This window comes from Amblyomma maculatum, chromosome 4 (genome assembly GCF_055883805.1).
Source record: "Amblyomma maculatum isolate TAMU_Amacu chromosome 4, ASM5588380v1, whole genome shotgun sequence".
Lineage (NCBI taxonomy): Eukaryota > Metazoa > Arthropoda > Arachnida > Ixodida > Ixodidae > Amblyomma > Amblyomma maculatum.
In genome coordinates, this window is record NC_139347.1 from 133,409,266 (window position 1) to 133,434,134 (window position 24,869).

A 24,869-nucleotide genomic window follows, 5' to 3' on the forward strand; every position below is an offset into this window, starting at 1 on the left:
TTTGGGCGGCCAGAACCGTAGGCCCAATGTTAAGCGATTTATTCCATTACCATGCTGCCAGCCAAATGACGAATATCCATTACGTTGTAGACGCCGGCGCTAACGCTTCGGCATCCTTCTAACGCTGCTGAAACACCAGTGGCGCCATCATGAAGCACCGCCAGCCATGGTTGATAAATATTGGCCATTTAAACGTGCCATCACAGTCTTTTACACTCCCCATCTGACGTACTTTTCTGTGTCTTTTCGGCATTGTTAACGCTGCGTTTAAATAATGAGAACGGTTTTCCTGTTGAATTCAAAGCTTATCTCCCTGCGGTGTAAGCGGCTCGTAGCTCTCAACCATAACCTTACCGCTCAAAGTTCGAACATACATACATCATAGAATTATGCCTGATACGAGCCCGCGTTCTAACATTGATGTCATATTACTCAACACTGGAAGTTGTAATCTAAGTCTTGTAACCCCTGGGCTTCACAACCTCGCCGCCAGTCACGTATCTCACTAGATGTAAGCCCAGGATTTTGGGTCCCCTTAAAATTGTGAGACAAGGGTCGATATAAGGTGCTGTTATGCACGTATTGATGTAAAGGAGATAAGTTTTTATAGCGTGGAAGAATATAAAGTATTTCCTGCACTCGCAATGAGCATTTAAAACTATCATGAAAAACGTTCTGCTTTTGTAAATATGTAATTCAACTGTGGAATGTTATAAAATGCTTTTCTTGAACACATTGATATAGATGCCCTGAGCTTCTGATGTGAAGTGAAATGTTTTCTTCTGAATCTTGTCATGGGCTCAAAGCAAGTAATTAGGACTTCCCACAGAAAAGCAATGTTGCGGGGTTTTAAATAAATGGGAACTCTGTAATGATATATTGCAAATGACTTCGGATGTGTACCAAACTTTTGATACAAAAATTTGTTCAACACTCACACCAAAAAATTCAACCTGCTATTGAAAACGAAGAGGGGGGGGGGGGGGGGGCATTTTTGAAAATTAATAAAAAAAAATAAATGAGAAAATTTTAGGCCGCAACCAGCAGGGCTCTTAAGCTGCAAATGTTTGAAATGGCAAAAACGGCGTTTTCCACCTGTAGCGGCATAATAATGTTTCCGACAGCCAAAGGGAGACATCGGGTGGCAGCATCTACGCCTTCAAGAGGCGCAGCTACGGTCTCCTCATAAAAAAAGTCACCCTGCCATGACATTTGAATTCACGTTACCCCTATGCCACGGGCAGGAGCTGCCAACATAGGTCACTCCTTTCATTGGGCGGGTGATATCAGAATCAGCCAGAACCGTTTGTATTCTCGTTACCCCTACGACGCGTAGGCACGTCCATACGGCTTGGTTGAACCCTTCTCATTTATATGTGGGCTGGTAGCTTACGCTATCGCGTCATGCCCTTAAAGTATGAGCTTAAGTGTCTCCAATAATGCAAAACCTTACACTCATAGGGCATGACAGGGGAATGATGTAGCAGGCACAATAAGCTTCCGCCATTGCTTTCGCAACTCAACTAGGGCTAAGCTGAGTGAAACCACAACTAATTTTATTTTTAAAAAAGTATGGTGTACCTTGTAAAACTGAGGTCCATGCCGTTATGCCGAGGCACCTGCCCATCACATATAAAAGTTTAACAAAAAATCAAAAATGTCATGGAACCTCGATTACGGTTCTTATGTAAAAGTACTCATATTATATATGTATGCATTGTTCTGCAACTTTACTGGAACCGTCTTGGAAAATTTTTCCTACCGGTCGAGACGGGAAAAGGTTTTAAGACGGCTCCGATAAAATTGCAGTACGCTGTATATAGGCTGTCCCAGCTAACCTGGACCTAGATAGTAAAAATACGGTCAGCCTTAGAACAGTGAAGTCAATTCAGAGCTGTTCAGAGCCTCCTATACTAACCTTCACTATTTTTTTTTTCAGTTCACTAATGTTAATTAATCAGGTAAAACTAATTATCTGTTTTTATATTATTGCCTTGACATAAGAAGCGCAAAGCAAAAGTTGTAGATCTTCTCGAAAAACAGGTAGCTACGTTGTTTCTATCAGGCTACGACCTATGCCGCCCTATTTATAGGCCTTCAGAAAATGCCGTCACGTGACCAGTTATTTTAAATCATTTGCCAAGGGCGCACAATCAGCTGCATCGTAAAGCACGGTCCAGAAAAGCATATTATGTTTTCTTGGGCGCGACTCGAGATTTTAAAGTGACGCCGCAGTCACGAGGAAGTTTTCTTTCTTTTTTTTTTTTTTTGCGCCAGGCTTCGTTTTTGGCTGGTAAAAATATCACTGCGTAAACGCTAGTTTAGTGGAAACAATGTAACCACCTGTTTTTCGAGAAAATCTACAACTTTTGCCTCGACACTTTCTCTCAGGCCAATAATTACAAAAACAGCTAATCAGTCTTCACTAACTACTAACTAGCCAACAAAACAAAAATACTATATATATATATATATATATATATATATATATATATATAGAGAGAGAGAGAGAGGCGCAGTTCAAGATGACACACGGTGGAAAAACACTACACCTTTATCCGATGTGCCGGTGCGGCCCCGGCCGAAACGTCATATCAAAGTATAGTGCTTTTCGTTTATGTTTTTGCCGTCCTCCCTCCCCCCCTACACACACACACGCACACACACACTCATGTATATAAACGTATTCCGACTCTGTATTGTATCCGTATCCGTCTAGAACCTCTTTTTTTTTTTTCGTCGCGTAATCACTGTACTGCCGCTAGTGCCAATATCTCTTTCTTATTAACAAAGAGGTGTGGGGGGGTGGGGGATGTGTGAGGGCGTGCCGGTAAGTCGTACCAGTGAGGCTTCCTTAATTAAAAAAATCGTTGCCTCGCGCTTTAATAAAGTCGAATGCTATATTTCTTTGCTTTCACCTTCCATGAGGTTACTTTTCAATTCTTGGTCTTTACAATATTGTTTTTGAGAGATGATAAAAAAGGCGGTGTAAAAAAGGAATGATGGTCATGGGTCTCTGAAGTGCTCAGTGTCACTGATGGGTCCGTGAGAACAGTTTGTTGACAGATTGAAATGGGCGCTATCTGTACAAAGGAGACTTAAATTTCAAATATTAGCGCTTTAGTTATTAGGCGGAAATGCAGGATTTTAAATGACGGTGTACAACCTATATTAGTTTAGAGCTACCATGATATTTGGCGCCATTATATCCACTATTCAGCACGCGCGGAGAGCAGGCGTGTTTATGCAACGCTGCGATGCTGGGCAGTGTTTTCAGACTTGAGCTTCGCCAATGGTTACGGGCAGCGCTAGCCACTCAGAAACTCTAAAAGGCCAGTACGATGAAGAAAACGAGATCATTGAACGTCGTCATATGCCGTCCGCGGCGCATTCCACTACCACCGACATTGTCTCATCTGTTAGGGAGAGCTGTGAAGGAGCGCGGGAAAAGCGGAAAAAGTTGAGTGTGTGTGCGAGGGGAGGAGAGCGCAAAGTGGGGAGGCGTAAGTTGCCCGCGCTTGTGACGCAGCTCTCACGTGCATATTGCGGGGCCAATCGGCTCTTTAGCGGCGAGCGCCATCTGCCGTTATGCGGACAAACCGTGCAGCCAGAGCCCGCGGTCGCCGGCCGCGGCCTCCGTCAGAGCGTGGCATTGGGTGAACGGCAGCGGCGCGCCGGCGAAGCCATTCGCATTTGTCTCGCCACGTTTTCCCCTTTTGTTTTGTCCCGCTGTCCTGTCGAGTGCGCCAACCGCTCTCTGGCCGGAGGAGGATAGCGGCGCTGCTATTTCCATCCGCTCTCGGCGGGCAGGAGAAGCGTCCGGAGGCCTCGCGATACGCTCCCGGAGGAGATGCAACGACGACGACGATGGCCGGCGTGCATGGTCTTCGGATGAGTGTCGCCAGCTGAGTTCAGTGGTGTGGCAAGTGTGCACCCCAGGAGAATTTAAAAAGTGCGCGATTTGGCCGCCGTCTTTGTGCTTAACGACGGAGATTCAGGTGTCCTTTTGAGTGAAACTCGGCACCGCCGAGGAGGCGACGCATCATGAGATGGTGAGTGCACTTATTTGCTCCGCCTTTTCTCGGGGCTGCATTGCAACTTCATTTTCCAAACGACTGCACTTGCGTACTCAGTCAGCTGATTTCTATTGGCATCTTGCCGATGCGAGGACTGTCGCTGCCTCGGAAACGTAGTTTCTAAAGAACCGCAGCGCATACCGTTCTAAAGCATGCTGCGCAATTTGTAGAGGCCACAGCGGTCTTTTCTGGGTATACATTGGTGTCGCTGACTGGAGGCTGTTATAAACGCGAAGCCGTTTTTCTTTCCACAATTACTTTGACGGTTTAATCGTCCCAACCCTCTGGTTTTGTGGGAGAAGCTGCTTGGAACGCTTCGGTATGAGGCACGCAGTTCTCTGTGATCGTGAATACAAAGGAGGTCCAAGCAGAGAAGGCCGAGCCGTAGCTCCATCCAACCCAGTGCTAGCCAACTATGTCTCTGCCCATCCTTATCCCTCTTTGCCCACATACAATGGTCAATAATTATTACTAGTGCGTCAATCGTCGGTCAATGAATAGCTAGAATTGCAGAAAAGATGGCACCCACGTTGCTGTGGAGAGGAGAGATGTCTGCGCTATGGTTCTTGCCTGTTGGTGTCTTCTATATTACAGATGCGTTCTATCTAACGTAACGGTCGGGAAAATGCTAGAATATTGACAGATGCGCTCGAAGAATGCATGACACTTTCATAGGACATCTGTGAAGCCTTTCAGAGATGCGGGATATGTGCGGCAGCCTTGCTTGCTTGAATGTGATATACTGTCCGTATAAATTGGCCACTCGAGAGGATGACATCAACAGCTAGGTGTCGCCGACATCAACAGTAGCAAATAAAGAATATCGACAAAATAATAGACATCATTCCGCGAAATTCCTTTTCTTCTGCAGTTTTCTTAGCGAAGATTCCGACATAAGGAATGCAATAATATTATAGGCTGCAGTTCGTGCTGTTGGCGGTATTTTTCCTCGAGGAAAAATAAAAAGCGTGAAAGTGTCTAGAAGGAAACAAGGGGCTGCTTCGTTTATTTCTACGCACTGTTCTCGCCCAGGTTTTAGAAAAGCAACATTCAAGTAGTGTGCGAATTTCTGGAGTTGGGTGGGGTGGAACGATATCTTAAAACGCACCGTGTTGAATAGAGTACTCACCATAAAATGCTGATATGAACATTTCTTGTTATGAAACATTTGAGCCTAGATGTATCTCGGTCTGCAGAAACAAGTGCTGAGCTAGCGCCAAGTTCCTGCTGCGTGCACCCTTTGTGCGGTATAGTGTGAACCAAAGAATAATATTCTCTCCTTTATTAAATCTCAAATCCGCAGCCTTTCTCTCGAATAAATGACGTGTTACATGCTAGTGTGCAAGCACTTCCACGGCGCGCAATGCTCTCGACCTCACGAGCACCAATGCTACAACTGGACTTCAAACAATGTATATCGCCTCAGCGCTACTTACATCGCGACGGAAGAGCCTCAAAAAGAACCGGCTGCGTCCATTACTGAGTGGTAATATGCTTCATTCGCAGTTCGAAATTGTCCCGGCAGAACTCGTTAGGTCCTTGTCATCAAACAATACTTCAATGACATGTCGTTACGGTGTTCCTGCTCCTGCATGCAAATATGAGAATCATATGGGGTTGTGCTTGTGTATCGAAACTTGTGTGCCGCGTTTCTGCGCCAACCAACATTGTAAACAACTTAGTTTTGCGGAAGCTAACCGGCATATTACGCACAGCGGCGGATGTATCGCATAAGTTTTACAGGCACTCCTGGCTTTCTCTAGGAGCTTAGGTATGCGAAGTGATTTATATACGTTTAAACATTTCGTGCGTAAGCAGGCTGTGACTTACTATTAGCAACGACGGACAACGCGCGCAAAAAAAAAAAGCAGCCAAGTCGCAGCTTTCGAACTTTGCCAGGGAGGTACAGTTTGGCAACTTGTCCTCTTCCCGGTAGACTTCTTTGCGTGCATTAAGCATGCGTATCACAGGGACCAAATTATTGGAAGAAATTCAGATGTGGGTCGGGATAGCGCACAAAAATAAATCAAAGCTTGCAGGCTGGCATGAACGCAGGATATCTCAGTTCCAAGCTCACGTTGCTATTAACAGCTGCAGTTACTGAAACAGGCAAGAGGGTTTTTTTTTTTGCTGGAATTGCTGCTTTGCAGCGATGTCTACAAATAGAAAGGTTCTTGCCGCGCTACTATAAAGAAAACTGTCCCCCGAGTTGTTCAGCATCTACAATCCAAGCAGCACTAATCATCGGCAAAATGTTGGTATCGTGCTGGAAATTCACTGCTACAATGTAGGGCCGGATATTACCAGCATAGGACCAATATTGGACATACGGTTTGCGCTGACTTAGAAGAATCACCGGCAGTTCAGGAAGTGTGACACGTGCCAATTGTGTTCGAAAATGTCAGCATGCCTGGTAGCCTGTTCGGATGCCGCGGAGAGAGAGGGGCGCGTGTACACGCTGCCAACTGTGTACCGGACATTCGAGTGCTTAGTACGGGCTGCATCCACGGTCGGCGCGAAAGACGGTCGGCGTGAAAGAGCGCACGCGACAGCCCATTCATGGAGAACCGGAATGAGGAAGTTTTCCAGTAACCTTGCTGTTGTCTCAGGGTCACACGGCTGCTCCTTGCTTTTTTCCCAATTTTACCGAAATGCGAACAACGTATTCGCTGTTGCTAGGCGGCGACATATGTCTGGGACGCTCCCTTGGAGGCGTGTATTTCTTCAGTTGCCTTACGTATTTATGGCTGCGACTCGAGCTGAACTTTGTACCATTTGCGATTCATCGCTTTAAATCTCTCGTTGATGAAGCGCTATGCACTGCCGTTGCTAATGTTGCCAATGCTACCCCTGTTAGCGTAGTTTCCTTTCGGCACCCAAACAGGGATATGGCGCGGTATATGGGGAAGAACTTACCAACGCGATGTGGGATCCTAGGAAAGCTGTAGCGGGGTATTCCGGATTAATTGCAACCACCTGGAGATATTTTAAATGCACTGATTTCGCACAGTGTATGATAATGTCGCCTGCATCGAAAGGCAGCCGGTATCAAACTCGCAACCTTGTCTTCTGCAACCAAGGTACTGCTTAATGAGCCACAGTGAAGGAAGAGCCGATATATAAGTAGATTCACCAATCAGAGAGCACAGCGTTACCGCTTAGGCGCTCGTGTAGTGAAATGACAGAAAATATTCGGTGCATGGGGCGGAGATACGCAAATGTTTTAGCGTTCTGTTGGGGAGCATATACCGGATCTTTTATTTGTTACAAAGAATTAAGCCAACACGATAGACTTTGCTGCTTTTATTTTCCTGTTTGTCACTTGTTCACATACAAGCTCCAGTTTTCTTGCATAACGAAGTGATTAAGGATTCAGCGAGAGTTCCAGTCCCCATTCTTTCTTCCAGTCTTCGTTAATTTTATGTTGTGTTCCAGCTCCCAGTCTCCTTTACCACCTGGGGGCTTAATATTTCTGAATGCGCAAATTTCTTTGGTACTATACCAGGAAAAATTTGTACTTTATGCCAATGAAGGAATTGAAGTATATCAGGCTGAATTAAGTCTGAGTTAATTGTTAGCTTAAAACTACGTGACGTCAAACTAAAGTAACATGAGAAGGTGGGTGCGCCTCGTGTACTCTTATTAGTATTTCTACTATTTACGTGGTGGTTTCACCGGCAGTTTGAACAATCGTTCACAGCCTATGCTGTGCAGCACAATCGCCAAGGAAGTGCGCGGCTGCTAATTCTGTGTGAGAATATACTTCCTGAGCGCACATTTCAGTTCATTTTTTTTTTTATCCCGTCCTCGCACAAACAGCATAATATACTTAACAGGTGCTGCCACTGAGTGTAACACGACCCCTGTTTGCGGTAGTTAGTCAAACATTTTGCTTTTCGATTATTACCGGTCTTCTCCTTAATAGAGGGCGTTCGACGTCGCTGTATTATCATTCGTGGCACCTCTGTATTCGGACCATTCAGCGGGTGCTGTGCAATGACGTTATGAGTGATGTCATTGCAACGGGCCAATAAGCGCGGTGCGGTGCTTCGCGTTAAGCCATCGCTGCACAGCCAGCCGTCAAACAGCTGAAGCTGCGTGCCAGCGCTCATGCAAGCTGGAATCAAGCCCCGCTTCATGCTCCGCCCGGCAGCATTATCCTTTTAACATGGTCTATAGACTATCTGTACACTTTTGTAGACTAATTACCCTGTATTAGACCTATTGCTTTCGTCTATAGATTATGTCTATAGTCCTCTCATTCGTCAACAACTAAAGTATACAGCAGCATTCATTTCCTTTTGTGTAAAGACAAGAATGTACAGAGAATTTGTAGAGAGTTAAATGTGTTAGTTTGTTGAGAGGTTAGTGAAAGCTAAGAGTAAGCGCAAACGCTAAGCCTAATGCAGAAGTTTTACATTGGTTTAAGGAAACGCTCCCATCGCCGGTATGTCGTCAAATCTTGCTGGTGAATTTTATTAAAAAGTAATGGTGGCCAAATTATACTAGGTTATTTTGTTAGCTGTTTTGTCATCAACCTTGCATTTCCCTATGTGGCGGAGAACTTTCCCAATCTATTAGGTGCCCGATTAGTTACTGCTATAGAAACAAGGCTATACCTTCGTGTGCGTTTGCATATCAGATGCACTAATCACTACACGTGACTATATTTCTGACTAAACGGGTAAAGCCACGAAAGAGCGGCCTTTTTCTTCCACCGCATTTTGGCACTCTGAGCAAAAAAAAAAAAAGAACTATATGTTACATCGTCCTAAAAAGGGGCCGCCTTTCTCACGCGTTTTCATCAAGACGATAATGTGTAAGACAACAGAAGAATGAAGACATAATGAAGGGTCTAGATTAAGTGAGACCTCTTTCTTCATTGCAGCCCTGCTTTGGGCTCTCCATTAATGGCACTGAGTGCAGTTGCTGAACTGTTTAAGATGGCAACTTTAAAGACGTGGTTTCCTACAAAATATGGCGTTGTCTCTGGTGTGACAGACAAAAAGAAAGGTCACTAGCATATATACTTCCTTCAGGTTTAGTTGGTTAGGGACATTGCCGGGTACTGAATGGTCGGATTGGTCGGTGCTTTGCGGAATGTCACGAGAACACATACGATGGCCGATTGTGAAGGAGCTGCCACCTCTTGGGATCCTTAGATCCCGCTCAAGGCAAGGTATACCCAGGGCACGCACGCAGATTCATAAGGGGCTTTACATCAATGCCGGCCGGGTTTTGCCACGCAATTCAGTCGCTTAAAACTGTATGCTAATGAGTGCATATATCAGATAAAGGAGGAAAATGTTGTGTGGGACACTTAAGCTCCGCAGTTTTGGGTATGAAGGGATAGCCCACATCTAAATCCCCGCTTTAACGAAGCCGTATGAACGTGCCTGCGTGCCCTATAGGGGTGACGTGAATGCGATGGTCTCGACAGGTTGATTCTGCTATGGAAGGAGACGGTCCCATTTGGAAGCTCCTGCTGAGCGTAACGTCAGGCAACCGGTGAGGGTGCGGCCATGTCAGCTGCCAGCTACCGCCTGCCAGCGTCATGCTCGTCTTTTTCTTTGACAACGCCGATGGAGGATTTCCTGGTGCTATGGAGTTAAAACTAAAGGATCAGTGACAAAGCGAACGAGAATACGCGTGAGGAGCCACACACGGCAGTCATTAGCGCTACTACGTCATAGTCTTAAAAGCGGAGCTTCGGTGTCCTCGGAAATCTTTTTTTTTTTTCTCCCTTACCACTCTCCATGCACAAGATGATGAATAATGCGAAAACTAAAATAAATATTACAGCGCAGCACGCGCTAATTTGACATGTGTCGTTCTGTTTGCAGTAAATTGCGAGTAATGAATTCCGCCCGCTCATTTTTGGCGCTTCTTCTTGCTTTTGCGCGTCGGTAACCGTGTCGTTTCTCATCGGGCACAATTAAACGCGGAGGACGAATTAAAGCCGGCTGGCGTCGACGCGGAACGCGTTCTAATCACCACTCTTCCGGAGCATTTTACAAGCTGGAAAAGACAAACGATGTTAAGGCGTCGCTGTCAGCTGCCAATTCCACATGTAAAATGGGTGCGAAGACGCCAGTTTTTGAGCTCGTATTGCAGATGCTGCGCTGGACCGTAATTCCCTTAATGTTTTATTCGCGCTGTGTGTGTAGCTTACAATCTCCCTGTCCAGTTTCTCGCTCTGTTTTTTTTTCTTGCTTAAATAACAAGCAAGCTGGATTGAAACAGTTCCGATGGCGTCTGTTTTAAATACTGTATTCACATAGAGAGAAGAAAGCTTTGGTCAATGCTAGCTGCAAATGTCGAACTACCTCCGACCATAAGTTACAAAATGGCTCTACATTTTTCTGACTGCGAGTTTATTTAACAGAGCAAGTACTGAAAACAACTTGCCATTTTCGTTGCCTTAAGTCTCAGCGTACCCACCACCATTTTCTGAGTTATTTTCCACTTTAACTCCCACCTTCCTCTCTTCCCTTACGGCGCGGTTCAGGTGTCCACAGACACGAGTGTGACAGATACTGCGCCTTTCCCTTCCTGTGAACCAATTATTATTATTATTGTTAGCGACAGTCACGTAATAATACAACCCCGGTGGGCTAGTTGACACCCGCTTTCTTTCATCGTATGGACGCACATTGCCACTTCGTTGATGCAACTCAGCGAGTAAATGTCGAACGTTAACGCCAACCACTTGAAAAACCAAATTTGATCCAGCAGAGCATATGTTACTGACGTCGTCACACGCTTCGTTTACACGTCGTGAACGGCTAAATAACAGAACGAAGAAGCAGACGAAGACATTTTTTTTTGTTTCGGTGCAAGCGTATTTTGAGCGCGACGCTTCCACGCTTAAGTGATTCGCCCCAGACGCAGCGACGCAGTGTTTATTGCACGCCACAGCTTGGTCGTGCAAACAACCTCCACCTCGGCACCATTTCCGCTCCCATGAAGATGGCCGTGTGCTCCCTTGCTCAGGAAATGATGATGTCCTGAGGACGTCCGTATTTGGATTTCGACGTTCTAACTCCCACTACCGGCCCCTTAGATTCTGGTATTGACATTTGGTGCTGGTGGCACGCTTGAAGATCCGACACTGAGGGACAAAAAAAAAAAAAGAAAAGAAAAGCTACGTTACCTTCAAATTAGAAGGCGCCAAAGTATTTGGAAGTCTTTTGCTGACCGAGAGTCTCGGCCATCCCATATATGCAGTGGAAACGAGGAAATTACAGTAATGTACCGCCTTTGCCAAAACTAACCAGGCTGCGTGTTTTGCTTCTCGCTTGTATTTTAAAGCTCACATGAATCCCCAGAGGGTCATAACTTTTTGGTAAGTGAGGACAGGAGCTCACATTTACTTAGCATAAATTTACAGCTTCAGAAGTGGTATGAATTCTCTACTACCCGACTGAAAAACGGAACACGCAGCCTGGTAACTTTTGGCAAAGGCGGTACGTTTTCTTTTTCCATCCAGAGTTTGAGCAGTTATTGCAGGTCAACCCTCCCGCCGCTCAAACGCGGGCTGGCCGCCCGTAGTAGGCGTGTCCCAGAGGGAAGGCGAAAAGAACAAGACGCCTAAAGGAAGTTCGACTAACAGCTGCTATTGGCAAGAAGATTTCTTCATCTGGCTGACTGATAATCATAAGAGCCTGAGTCTACCCAGGTTTTTTGATGAAAATATTTTCCGTGAACACCGTTCCCGCTTCAAGTGTATGGCTGATCCACCCACGCCCTGCCACCTAATCTGCCAGTTGTTCGCACTAACTCCGTTGGTAGAGCGACTGCCTTGAATAAGGGGAGGCCCCAGGTTCAAACCCCGAACCAAGAAGAAATGTCTTCAATAGCAAAGTTTCGTGAGGGCCGTGTATTGTTGTTTTGTAGCTTTACAGCTGGGCTTTGATGAACGCTAATGTTTAATCACTCCCTTATTACTAGTTTGCTCACCAGCAGAACATAATCCTTCCAAAAAGTTCGCGCAGCACGTCGCAATTTTTCGTCATACTTTCAGAACCTCTTAGGTGGATTACGAAGGTGTAAAGTGTTAATTTTTTTTTTATTCGCAGTTGCGTGTTGAATGCCGGATTTGTTTTCTACTTTTTCGGATATGATTATTCTTGCTACACGTTTACAGTGTGCAAAAGAGTGGCCCCCGCTATCGCACTTTTAGAATAAGCCTCGCAAATTTTACTGCCAGAATATCGGGCCACTTTTATGACTCACTTTTGTGACGGCAGATCCATAAGTGCTGTTAGCTTTCTTTGTGCTGTCACGAGTGTCTGTCGAAAGCTGTAAAGAGGCGGCGCAAGGACAGGCACTTCACCTGCTCGGGCAAAATCGCTGGTTTTAACTCAATCGGCTGCCGGTGCGTCGCCCGATTTTCCGCCGCAAAAAGTAGTCCTCTTAGCCGCGAAATAGCCGTGCAAAAGCTAGCCGTACCATAAAAACGCCCATTTTCGTGTGACGTTGGCGCAACTTGACTTCGTTTACCGGGCACTTTCCGTCGCGACAGTTGACTCCGTGAGCTTAAGGTTTCCTGTTTTACACTGCCCCCTGGTGAGAGGCGGAGTAATAATTCGGCGCCAGTGAACAAAGAACATGTGCGGGTGCACCCCACCTACACACGTGACGTCAGCGCACGTTCCCGCCACAAACACCGCGGGGCGCAAATGAAGACGAACGGGAGCGCTACGCCGAGTCGTTCGGCCGGATCCGTGCTTTGTTTCTGCCGGCTTTCGAGATGGCCAATTTCGATTCGCCGGCAGCGAAATCCGGAGAGTGGGAGGCGACCGATAGTTGAGTCCCGCTGTAGGAGGACGTTCGTTGGCACTCTTTTTCCGCGATGCTGCGTCTTGAAGAGAGCGCCATTTTCTCCGCGGCCAAAGTGGATCAAATGGATCATAAAACAACTGCGTCGAATGCAGCGGTAATGGCTGCACGGCCCCTAACGCTCTTCTCTGGCGCCCAACAAAGCCCTGGCTTAACTTGGCGCAAGGAAAAGCGAGCCAGAGGCGCGACGCTGCAAAATTGAGACATTCGTTTTTCCTTCTTCCATTTCGTCATTTTTTTTTTGTTTTACAACACCTAGAAAAATTGCTACTTTGAAATTTGAAGACGCAGTGTGTGCTGGGACTGACTAAAGAAAAATAAAAAAAAGATACATGGGGCAATATAACAGTCGCTGACATTTGTCCCACGTCCCGGCAAAGCAGTGTTAAATCCAGCACCTTAAGCGCTAATGGCAGCGTTTGGGCGAGTTGGTTAGACATGTTAAACCTGGAAAGCGCATAAAAACAACGGACAACAGAAAGAGACAGACACACGAGCGCTTTCCGCTCGTGTGTCTGTCTCTTTCTGTTGTCCGTTGTTTTTATGCGCTTTCCAGGTTTAACCTTAAGCGCCTTGCGCTTCGACAGATTGCGCATGCGCGAAAAGGCAAACAGAAAACTGCTCATACCCGCATGCCTTGCTTTTAGTCTGATTTGTCAGTGCTGCATTGAAAACGGGCTATAAATAAAGGAAAGGCATTTCGGCTAAGGCATTTGGGAGGTTCCCTCCTTTCTCTTTTGCTTCGCCTTCACAGGCTGATGCAATGTCCAATCGTGTCGGGGCGCGCACGAATGACTTTCTCAGTTTTCTTCGGGTGTGGGTCCACACTGGCATCGCTCAGTAGACGGCTCGACTGTCTTTTGAGCTCCGTTTCTCCGTCGTATTTTATGCGAAGCATATTGCTAGAGGTAAACCACAGCCCTTCGTGACGGTTACACGCCGTGCAAAGAATGTGGAATGCTACGTCACACCACGTGATACGCTGACGTCACGACAGAGGAGAGACGGGGGTCCAGCTCGCGCCGTCGGCTGCGGTTTCACGCCGTGCGGACCACGTGGTATGGTGACGTCACACCACGTGATACGCTGACGTCACGACAGAGGAGAGACGGGGGACCGGCTCGCGCCGTCGGCTGCGGTTGCACGCCGTGCGGACCACGTGGTATGGTGACGTCACACCACATGATACGCTTACTTCACGACAGAGGAGAGACGGGGACAGGCTCGCGCCGTCGGCTGCGGTTGCACGCCGTGCGGACTACGTGGTATAGCGCAGGTTTATATATAAAGGGGAGACCATGGAAAGCCGAGTTTAGCAATCAATATGCTTCGCATCTGACCAGGCTTAACCAAGCTAAGCCTCAGCCATTTTTTATGCCGCGTTCGGCATCCAAGTGAGTTCACCATATGTCGCTGTAGTAGCCATGGGCCGCAAGCTCCGACAAAAACCTCATGCAACAACTATGAAGAATGAGAACTCTTCTCTGTCGCTCTTATAATCTCCGAATCACACGAGGCAATAACTGAATAGTTCTGAATAATTTCATAATAATCAGCTGTAACAGCCTACACAAGAGCCCTCAACCACTGAAATCCAACCCGTACAGACCCCTTTGCCCCGCCGGGGTGGTGCAGTGGTAAGACACCCGACTACTGTGGCGGAGTACCCGGGTTCAAACCCGACCCCGGTGGCTACGTTTCGATGGAGGCGAAACGAAGTGGCGTCGCGTGTGCTGTGCGATGTCAGCGCACGTTAAAGATCCCCAGGTGGTCGAAATTACTCCGTAGCCCTTCACTACGGCTCCCCTTTCTCTCTTTCCACTTTTAACTCCCATCATCCTTCCTTCCCTTACGGCGCGGTTCAGGTGTCCACAGAGCGAGTGTGACAGATACTGCGCATTTCCTTTCCTATGGACCAATTATTATTTTATTATTATTTACAAACCCCTTCACAAAAGCAGATCAGTGTCGTTTGATCCGAAAGGATGTTTCAAGTGGGATTTCAAGACAGCGCCGCTGCTTTCATTCTCAGAACACTTCTCATCCTAGCGCAGGGCAGTTCTAAACCGATAGCTTTACTGAGGGCAGAAGGCCCACTTCCATGTCTATGTCGCCAATTGAGCTCCAACCAATCTCAAATTTGAACCTTCATAGTCAAACAGCAGAACTGTCCGAATTAACCCGTGGCCTTGACCAATGACTTTCACCCTTGACCTTTCTGGTTACCCGTTCACTCTTCTATTAGCATACGAGCTGACACGTACAGTCATAGTCGTAATAATACGGAACTCGCCTCGGCAATAAAAACGTTTTTCACCTGTAACTATAGTCAATATTGGGAAGTACCTTATGCATACGTGACGCTAGTGCGCTCGCACATGACCCCAAGACCCCATCGTATCTTCTCTGCGCAGCGCGTCAGAAAATTTCGAACACCAGAAGCATGCTTCGTATTATTTCTGCGCACCCGTACTTCGAAGCTTGGCAAAACATTGCCCATGCAATCACAAAGAGCACCAGAAGAGTTCGGGGATGTGGGATATAATGTATATAGGAGTGCAGCTGGCTCCATCACTCGAGATCAGATGAAATCATGCCAGTAGTAGTTGCGCACTAAATAGCGCAAGTGTCACGGAAAGGCGAAAGTGGGTGGCGCTACTGCCATGGTGTTTGATCCCACGGGACAGTTGCAGAGAAGCGGGGCGAAAAATGAGTCGCTGAGTGTTTTCTTTTCTTGATGTCCTATATCTCCGAAACGAATGCTGTTGAACAAATTTAAAAAAATGCAACGACTCTCTTCATGCCACTGTAAGAGATTAGAATAGTAAAGATACCAGTGCCAACGATATATAGGAAGACCTTTGATGTTAGATGTTTGACAAGTCGTTTTGTTTTTATCGCTCCGAAATTCGAAGCTCATGGATAACGGAGGTAAGGTAAGAACTGTTTGTATTATGTCCAGTTCTCAGCCAAGATAGTCAACATAACGCAGCCTGATAAAGCCAGTCGTTGTCATTGTTTACAGTGTACTTCCGGAATAAAAAGCGCATACCACAAAAATTGATAGGACCACATAAAATTGAACACCTCCAAATCAAAAGCATGCACTTCTCTAGCTTGTGAAATAATTCTCCACCGCAGTACACTCTATAGCGAACATTTAAAACTTCAGACTGTAAGGCGCGTTTGTTTTTGACCCGTTGTCTTAGGATCACGAGATGAATAACACTGCAATCAAAATTTATTGTGTTGTTGGCTCATCATTCGACTTCAGGTTTGCATAGAGCTTCATGTAGAAATGTTAATTGATAATTTTAATAATTACAGCTCGATCTAATTATTGCCGATCCCATTGGTGTACGGCGTTGCGAACGGAGAAAGCGAAAATGTTTATATGCAGAATAGACCATAATTTTCAATAGTACATTACTGAACTCTGTTCAGCACGCTTACGCGTCCGCGCGGTAACTGTTCTTTTCTTTTATTGCTTTATGCTGCTTCTCTTGCGCAAAATATTATTGTATGGTTTGACAATAAGTAATTCGAACACGCACGCACACACACAAACACAAAAATATATAAATTTGAAAACTTAAGCATCATGTGTGTAAACTTTAAAACATAGACACAAAGCGATCTGTCCCGACTTTCGTAATTCGGACTTCTGAATTTTGTTGAGTGTGTATGCCTAATATGGATGCTGTTCGTTGCGCGTTCCGAATGTTTTCCCATAAAGCATTTTGCCTCTACAACCACCTCGTTCGTCCTTGCCTATAGATCTACAACCAGTGAGATGGCCAAACCACGCAGGAATTCTGAAGCAAGCAGTCGACCGTTGACTGCCGCGTATTATGACAGGTAATTAATTTGTAACAAAAATCAAAACAGTAGATGTAGGCCAAGAAGGGACGCACATTTTGGGAAGTTATCATAAACGTATGAGAGGACAGATGGTTTATCTAGTCAACAAAATGTCCAAATACCCCAGCGAGCATTCATCATCATCATCATCGTCCTCAGCCTGACTATAGCCACTGCAGGGCGAAGGCCTTTTCCATATTCCTCCAATTAACCCGGTCCTGTGCGAGCTGCATCCCCTTGAACTCTGCGAACATCTTAACCTCATCCGCCCACCTGACTTTCTGCCGCCCCCTGCTACGCTTTCCTTCCCTTGGAATCCAGTTTGTTACCCTAAGCGGCCATCGGTTATCCTCTCTTTGCACTACATGTCCTGGCCATGCCCATTTCTTCTTCTTAATTTCCACGAGAAGCATTGAATAAGTACAAAAGGCTGGTTTAAAAATGCGCTATTTTTCGAATGAAAATAAACTAAATAAAAATGGTAAACTGCTGCAATCGAAACAAGAAACCACGAGGCTGGTGGAATAAAGAAATTATGTATGCTGCATAATAGAGATGGACGTTCAGAGCAAGAACTTTAAGGCCTCTATAAAGAACAAAAAAGAAAAGTAAGGAAGGAAACGTTTTAGAATAATCCGATAGACAGATCACTGATATTTTGCCTCAGGCTGTCTACGAAACCCCAAAATAAAATTTACCCAAGACACTGACATGTGTGCAGCATGTAGCAAATATATATATATATATATATATATATATATACTGGTATACAGTTCTACAGGTTTCAAAAGTAATATTTTATACAAGGGCAGTGGTATATAATGTATGCACCTACGAGAAGGTGGCCGCCATTTTGTGGCGCATGTAGCGTGGCGAAAGGCTGCGGGCATGCCCGATTGCCTTCTCACCTCTTGTACATCTGAAGCTATGAACTGTACCACAAAATGGCGTCCGTGAAGTCACCTGAACTCCTCCTGTACATTCTTCGGCAGGCATAGTGGGGTTGCAGATTGGTTGCTTAAAAACAGTGCGACGACGTAGGACACACATTGAAGTATCCAGAGATTTACGGGTGGTTGAGACGAGAATCGAGCCTTCCATGACCCTTGATCGATAAGTGAGACACGCTACTCTCATTAAGGGAACGAAGGTATACATCATCCGTGCGACTTCGGTATGGTGGGACTTTACAAGCATCTACCAGAGGTGGTATTTCACATAAGTAGGTAGCTTGCAATTGCATCCTAATGAGTGTACGAAAACTAGCCACCCTGTATACGCAGTGCCTGGTGTCATCGACGGTACCGGAAGCATGGAAGAATGCAAACATTATCCTCATTCACAAGAAAGGGGACTCTAAGGACCTTAAAAATTACAGACCAATCAGCTTACTGTCTGTTACGTATAAGGTATTTACTAAGGTAATCGCTAATAGAATCAGGACAACCTTAGACTGCAATCAAGCAAAGGATCAAGCAGAGTTTCGGAAACGGTACTCTACTATCGATCATATCCATACCATCAATCAGGTGATAGAAAAATGCGCGGAATATAACCAGCCCTTATACATAGCATTCATTGATTACGAAAAAGCATTTGACTCAGTTGAAACCTCGGCGGTGATGCACGCATTGCGAAATCAGGGGGTAGACGAGCCATACGTGAAAGTGCTGGAAGATATATATAGTGGCTGCACAGCAACCATAGTTCTGCATAAAGAAATTAACAAAATTCCCATAAAGAAAGGTGTTAGGCAAGGAGACACAATCTCCCCAGTACTATTCACAGCTTGTTTAGAGGAAGTATTCAGAGACTTGGAATGGGAGCAGTTAGGGATAAGGCTAGATGGAGAATACCTCAGTAATCTGCGATTTGCTGATGACATTGCCTTGCTAAGCAACTCGGGAGATGAACTGCAAATAATAATTGATGACCTAGACAGGAAAAGTAGAAAGGTAGGCTTGAAAATCAATATGCAGAAGACTAAGGTAATGTTCAACAGCCTCGGGAAGGAACAGGAGTTTACATTAGGTAGCGAAATACTGGAAGTAGTAGGCGAATATATCTACTTAGGACAGGTAGTAACCGCAGATCCGGACCATGAAAAGGAAATAACAAGAAGAATAAGATTGGGATGGAGCGCATTTGGCAAGCACTCGCAGATTATGACTAGCAGCTTACCGGTATCGCTCAAGAGGAAAGTATACAACAGTTGCATCTTGCCTGCACTCACCTATGGGGCTGAAACGTGGAGGCTAACCAAGAGAGTTCTACTTAAGTTGAGGACAACCCAGAGGGCTATGGAACGAAAAATGGCAGGGGTAACATTAAGAGATAGAAAGCGTGCAGAGTGGGTCAGAGAAATAACTCAAGTTAACGACATTCTAGTGGAAATTAAGAAGAAATGGACATGGGCAGGACATGTAGTGCGAAGAGAGGATAACCGATGGTCGCTGAGGGTAACAAACTGGATTCCAAGGGAAGGAAAGCGTAGCAGGGGGCGGCAGAAAGTTAGGTGGGCGGATGAGATTAAGAAGTTCGCAGGGGTCAAGTGGATGCAGCTAGCACAGAACCGGGTTAAGTGGAGAGATATGGGAGAGGCCTTCGCCCTGCAGTGGGTATAATCAGGCTGATGATGATGATGATGATGATGAGTGTATGAAAGGCTGTAGGCGCAAATTAAAGGGATTAGACATTAAGCGAACAGGAAACTGGATATGCGGGAACGACGGCCCGCATCAGGAGACGGCGACGGCAGCCATTAACGATACGGGATTTATAAAGTTGGAGAGGTTGACTCCCCAATTTTTAAAATCCCAGTGTGTCCATAAATGCGTCCTAATTGACGGCCGAGCAGAGGTTGTAGAGGCCGTCAGAATTAGTGGCAATAAAGTGAATTTCAACGACGGCAAAAAGTGGACGCAGTTGCCCTTTGTGGCATTGAATGTTCACATGCTTCTTGTTAGAGAAATATATAAAAAAAAAAGACAGATGGTGGCCCCTACGATAAGCCAATTTCGAAGGGGATGATCCATGCATCCGTCGATGAGCAAATGAGGAGCATGTTCGCAGGAGTCAAAGCGACCGATGAGTCAAGCTTGCAGCAGCGCTCTTCCTACCAAGTGGAACCGCATTACACAACGATCTCAAGACAAAATCTGATACAAGTATATCACAAAGCCAGTAATTAGGCGCGCTCCTATTGGTCGATTGTAACCGGCGGACATATCGACCGATGGGAGCGAGGGCTAATTGGCACTTTGCGACAGTGTTTGCAATGTGACCATTGCGCAAATCGGACTTTGTTGTTCTGTGCGTGTCTCTCAGGCGATAGAAAGCTGCAGTGTCTTCGCGAGACAGGAAGCGCTCCGTGTTCCCATATACATGGCCGTGCGTGGATAGCGCTGGCGAATGACGACTGCGTGACTTCTCTTCCTGCTCAGCTTGCGCCATCTGGCGTTTCCGATTACCCCCTCGGCAACAAAATACGGCGACACTCGAGTGGGGAGGACGGTTAATTTTCTATTCGTGCGATGCGGAGCCGAGACCATCAGCGTGCTGCCCGTACTTTCATGTTCCGCGCGAAAGTCATTTTCCCCCCGAAATGCCTGTAATGAAGATTCTTCTTTCCATCCCATATTCATCATCTCGACGCATGGATAAAGCCCCCGGAGCTTTCAAAAAGTGGCCGTGAACGAAATGCGTTCGCTCTTCGATTACTGAAGAATGCGGTTGTATTAAACGACTCTGCAAAATTGCCCTTTCCTTCCCCGCGTACAGATTCGCAAGGTTATTGTATCAGCGTTTAATAAGAATTTGCTTGACCGCTGATTCTTTTGTGGACTATTTTACGCTAGCCAAACCTCTATCAATCGGTGCACAGACCCGAGCCAGGTGGAGGTGTAAACTTTTCGCGCGGGGGACAAGCTTTTACGCTCGCACTTTCAAAGAAGAAAAATCGTAATTAGGCTGAACCTGAAGTTGGCGTACGAATGGCTTGCGTCCGTGAAGTTTATACTGTAATCAGAAGGCGCTGATGCCCATGTTCCGGTATCTTCGTGGTAGCGTGTACATGAAAACCGTTCGCCATTATTCGACGTCAGAAAACAAACCCATATAAAAGCCAAGACGTTGCGTTTTCGTAGGGTTCCCAACGTGTGTCAAGCGGCATGACTGCTATAGACAATCAGCCTGAAATATTTTTTTTTTGTTTCTGTGTTGTTTTACTTTCTTCATTCCGTGGTAATGAGCTACGTTTAAGTGATTACAATTTTACGCGCATTCTATGTATTAAACCGTACTTCAGGCGGTCCAGCGAGCACTGCCTTTCTTGTTGCCTCCTTGCATTATCTTGGTGCGCATCTTAAGTCTCAGGAAATAAATCTCACAGGATAGATGACACTAAGTAACGGCGGAGAAAATATATAGCATTACTGACTTATTACTGCCTGTTCTCACCTACGACAGAACGAGCTTGATGTGCGGTAACTGTTACGTCACTGTGTTCGGATCGCTCAGAGTAGCGTGGGGGGGGGGGGGGGGGGGGGCTACGTCATCACGACGTCATCGCCACGCCACAGAGTTGAGAACCGTGCTCTTAACGACTGCAATAAATATGACGGAAAGCGTGGCTATTCCGAGGTGAATGTCTGTGTGCAAGCGCGACCTGTCCTCGCGTGGTGCTTGTGACAGTGTCAGCGTCAATGTGGTGCGACATTTGGCGCCAGTGAGGACTAGGCGCCTCCGATGCAGTTCTCGGGCAATTGATGCGCGGTGGAGGCGTGGAGGTCGCGGCGCCCATTTTTTCCATCGTTTCGAGAGCCACCGGTCGTAATGCCGAGCCGGAAGAACTGAAAGGGCCCTGCTTCTGACTATATACTGGAAGTGCGGGGCTTCACGAGAGCGGCTGAGAGTCTCGTAGTCATCTGGTAACGCGCTAAAAAGCGCCAGCATTGCAGCAGATGAATCGTCGCTCGGTGAACTTGATGAAGAAGCAGGCAATAGTTAAATAAAAAAGGAAGCGTGTCTCGAGAGAATGTAATGATTCACTGCAGGAATTTATTCTAGCCTGCACAGATATTCAGGCGATGGTAACAAGAACGCAAACTGCAACTTCGTAGAGTCAGTACTTTTGCAGTAAGCGTCTTAGGGAAAGTAGGGAAATTGGAGGGACGTGTTAGAGCGAAATGTATGTACGACTTTTTAAATGACAGAAGCAGTCAAGTTTCATTCTCCGTGACCATGCGTAGAAGACAGGCTTCATTCTTTTCAAGACGGTTTCGGCAGTTCTGAATTACTTCGGTTTTTAATGCAATGAAAAGCCTCCTGGCTGTCTCACCTTTCGGTGGACACATGAACGGTGGCGCGTCCGTATGCGGGTTGGAGGAGGTACATGGAAGGACGGACGAACACGGGGAGGAGTGAAGGCAGAACCAGAAAACAATGCAGTCAGAAAAAGAGCACCTCTCCCAGTCGGAAAAAACTACAGAAAATTTTCTGATGTTGCGACAGAATTTCTGTGCGGTTTTTGACGGGAAACCTGTTGTGACAACAGAACATTCTGTAGTAAAATCAGAAATATCTGTAGTAACAACAGAAAAGTACTACAGAACTACAGACAACAGAATTTTACTACTGAAAAACTACAGAACTACAGAAAAGTACTACAGAACTACAGAAAAATCTTATGGTTACGAAAGAACAACAGGATGTTTTGTCGTATTTTTGACAAGGTTCTGTAGTTTTTTTCGACTGGGATAGGCTTCTTTCTAGAGCACCGGCAACTACATATCGCTCTTCAGTCGATCAATCAGTGCAGCGGACAGAGGTCGGTTCCTCAGAAATTGATTTCCTGTAAGCTGCGACCGTGGTTGAGATGGTATGAAAGGCGGCGACTGTGACATCTCATGCTTGATTCCTTACCGTCGTTGGCATGAACGGGCGATCGTATTTGACTTGAAGCAGTCGTAATTTCTTTGATCAATTCGGGATTACAGAGACGCAACATAAGGAAAGTGCTGGAAAGACTCGAATTGACGCCCGTTGTGTTTGCCATCGAACAAGTTGTATACGAAAAATTTTCGGCGTGATGATTGAAAAGGGGTCTTCCGAAACATAAGCTCTGTAAAGCGATTTTTACCGCAGCTCTTTTCTTCATGAAGTGGCCTGGCTTACAAGGGATAGCGCAAGCAGGCAGTTTTAAACAAGGACCTGTCACTGCAGTCATACTGTTACAAATGATAGTAAGAGTCGAGTGTGAGCTAAGCGACTGTCACTATGCATAGATGAATAAATGCGAATCGGCTCAAGAAAAGGGAGCGGAACCAGAGGTGAAGAACAAACTTGAGTCACAAAGCGAGTTTATATTTCGGAAAAACCACATATAACCGCTACAAAAACCACTTCAATTAAAAGTTGACTTAAGAAACGATAAGATAAATTCGGCAGTGCTTTGAAAGACATATTAAAGCCCCGATAATGAGCAAGGCAAAGTAAAAACGCAACCTCGCCATCAGTACAGGCGACGAAGGCTACCCAGGCAGCACTAATAATGGGTCCAGTATCCACCTGGCTTGCGGCAGGTGAGGGGTTCGACTCCCAGTGCCTCCAACGGGAACCCATCAGTGACACAATAAGCCTAGTTCTTCCCCATGGCCTGGCTCTCGGCTGACTTGGGGTCACCTGCGATCCCTTTGGCTCAGTTGAGAAATGAACCTTCGACCCCGTCTTGTGCAGAAAAAGAAAACGCTGTTGTCATGGTGCTCTTTGCCAGAACTAGTTTTGGGGCACAAAACTTCATTGCGGTCATTACAATCTGGACTGCAGCTCAGACTCACTACGTAAAGGAAATCAGTGGTACACACTGCAAAGAAAATTCCATGCTTCTTGGTATACTGGTATTCTTAATTTAAAATAGAATTCCGCGATAAACGACAGAGGGTAGATAAATTTACATTTCGCTTGTACAGTTTGGCCACTTGATGCTGTGCTACAGGTTGTGACTATATGGAGTTACCACGAGCGGTCGTTATTCTTTGCTCCTTTCACCCTCAGTACTTTTTCGACGCTTTCTTGAAGGGATTCACAGACACTTGTTCTATACAGCCTGCTCAGCGCATCTGTTTGATCTGTGCCCATCAAGCCTATGTGCAGCTGACGTGCACACGGTTCCTTCAGGGCCGGATTTCAGCAAGTCGCTAAGGTTCAGGGGTTTAGTAAGGTAAGATGGCAGCTGCCACTCACTCTGACTCCCGTGTTTCCTTCTCGTGTTCCTGAGCCAGTTTGTGCTCTTTTCAGAACCTTCTTGTGTTTAATCACCCGCCAAGTAAATAAATGCACTTCCTGTTAACTGGAAACACTTGCCGAAAGCTCAAGCAGGTTAATCTAAAAAATAACTATACGCAATCTGCAGTGGTAATGTTCTTCCTCACAAACCACAATTAGGCGATAAAAAATTGGCGTGCTGGTTTGGTGAAAATCTGTAATTATGCGATTTGTGATTTGTGGAGTTTAACGTCCCAAAGCGACTCAGGCTATGAGAGACGCCGTAGTGGAGGACTTCGGAAATTTCGACCACCTGGGGTTATTTAACGTGCGCTGACATCGCACAGCACACGAGCGCCTTGCTTTTCGCCTCCATCGAAAAGCGGCTGCCGAGACCGGGATTCGATCCCGCGTACTTGGGAACAGTAGTCGAGCGCCGTAACCCCTGCGCCACCCCGATTCCAAGAATCAGAGGCACATCTCTACGACAAGACCATAAAATTGTTCACGTAGCATCACTGCATACTGTGAAGGGAATACAAAATGATGGACAATGAGCTAAATCCGTTACTCCCAGTGAACTGACGACCACGGATTTTAAGGTTTGATTCCGGCCGCTTCGGTACAGCATCGACTGGGCAGAAAGGAAATGTAAAAATACGTTAAGAGCTACAGGCAGATGAAACCAATCAGGAATTACGTTTCTAGGCGAGTACAATTTTCTGACAGCCACGAAGCTTTAAAATGGCTTACTGAGTGACTGCTCAGCTATGACATACAGATAGCTCTGGAGCAAGGAAATTTCAAAGCTGCGTACTTTGGAAAGCA

At 46.0% G+C, this 24,869-nt stretch overlaps 1 long non-coding RNA gene across 1 annotated transcript in view; it reads left to right on the top strand.

The window, feature by feature from the left end:
• The first annotated feature begins 3,660 nt into the window (after nucleotides 1–3,660).
• LOC146192613 (uncharacterized) overlaps nucleotides 3,661–24,869 on the top strand; it is a 180,668-nt gene continuing 159,459 nt past the window's right edge. Inside the window, exon 1 of the long non-coding RNA XR_014706405.1 lies at nucleotides 3,661–4,052. This is a non-coding gene — a long non-coding RNA (uncharacterized LOC146192613). The remainder of the gene's footprint in view (nucleotides 4,053–24,869) is intronic.